We start from the raw sequence: 1,523 nt of genomic DNA on the forward strand, positions 1-1,523 counted from the left end.
ATAGAAGATTTCAAAGGGTAGCTCAGGAAGACAAAGCAAAATATTATAATGAAATGTGCAGAGAATTGGAATCAGAAAATCAAAAGGATGAACTCACCCCACATTTCTTAAGGCAAATTCAAGCTTTGGGTTGTAATACTTAAGGATGTTTATGGGTAGAATGCTGAATGATCCAGGAAGCATCAAAAGAAGATGGAATGATACAGCGTCACTGTACCAGAAAGAATTGACTGACACAGAAAAATGTGATGAAACAGAGTATGATCAAGAACACTATGGTGATGAAGGAGGAAGTTCCAGCTGCTCTGAAAGAATTGGCAAAAAAAAACCCAACAACAACAACACAAAAAAACCCCACAAAACAACAAACCAAAAAGACCCAAACAAAAAATAAGGCCCCAGGAATTGACGGAATACCAATTGACATATGCCAACATGCAGATACAGCCCTGGATGTGCTCACTATGCTGTGCCAAGAAATCTGGAGGACAGCTACCTGGCCAAATGATTGCAAGAGACCCATATTTATTTCCATTCCAAAGAAAGGTAACCCAGCAGAGTGTGAAAATTATCAAACAATATCACTAATATTACACTCAATCAAGATTGTAGTGAAGTATATCCAAAAACCTTTGTAACAGTACATGGACAAAGAACTTCCAGATGTACAAGTGGGGTTTAGAAGAGGCTGTGGCACTAGGGACAGTGTAGCCAAGTGCCAGAAGAATTGTCTATTGGTGTTTTGTTGAATATGCAAAAGCATTTGACTCTGTGGATCACAACAAATTGTAACTAACCTTGAGAAGAATGAGAATCCCAGAATATTTAAATGAGCTTATGTGAAACCTATACTTGGACTAGGAAGCAGTGACCAGAACAGAGAAGGAAACACTGCATGGTTCAGGGTCAGAAGAGGTGTATGTCAGGGATGCATCCGATTTCCATACCTTTTCAATCTATGTGTGGAACAGATTGTCTGGGAGGCTGGATTTTAAGAAGAGGAATGTGATATCAGAATTGAAGGCTTTTCAATCTATGTGTGGAACAGATTGTCTGGGAGGCTGGATTTTAAGAAGAGGAATGTGATATCAGAATTGAAGGATCATTAAGAACCCGGGTTACGTAGATGACAAAACCTTGCTTGCTGAAACTGAGGAGGACCTGAGATATTGCTGCAGAAGGTCAAGGATGGCAGTCTTCAATATGGATTGAAGCTCAACATCAAGAAAACCAAGATTCTCACCACTGAGCCAATTGCCAGCATCGTGATAGATGGAGAAGAGATTGAGATTGTTAACAGCTTCAGTTTGCTTGACTCCACAATCAATAGTCTTGGTACCAGTAGCCAGGAAATCAAAAGACAAATTGCATTGGGAAACTCTGCTGTCAGGGACCTCTCCAGAGTACTGAGGTACAATGCTGTCAGTCAAGAGACTAAGGTGCACCTGATCCAAGCCATAGTCTTTGCAATTACTTACTGTACATTAGAGAGCTGGAGAATGAATAAAGATGATGGGGGGGGG

This window comes from Elephantulus edwardii, unplaced genomic scaffold (genome assembly GCF_000299155.1).
Source record: "Elephantulus edwardii isolate Elephantulus edwardi_28Jun2011 unplaced genomic scaffold, EleEdw1.0 scaffold00354, whole genome shotgun sequence".
NCBI lineage: Eukaryota > Metazoa > Chordata > Mammalia > Macroscelidea > Macroscelididae > Elephantulus > Elephantulus edwardii.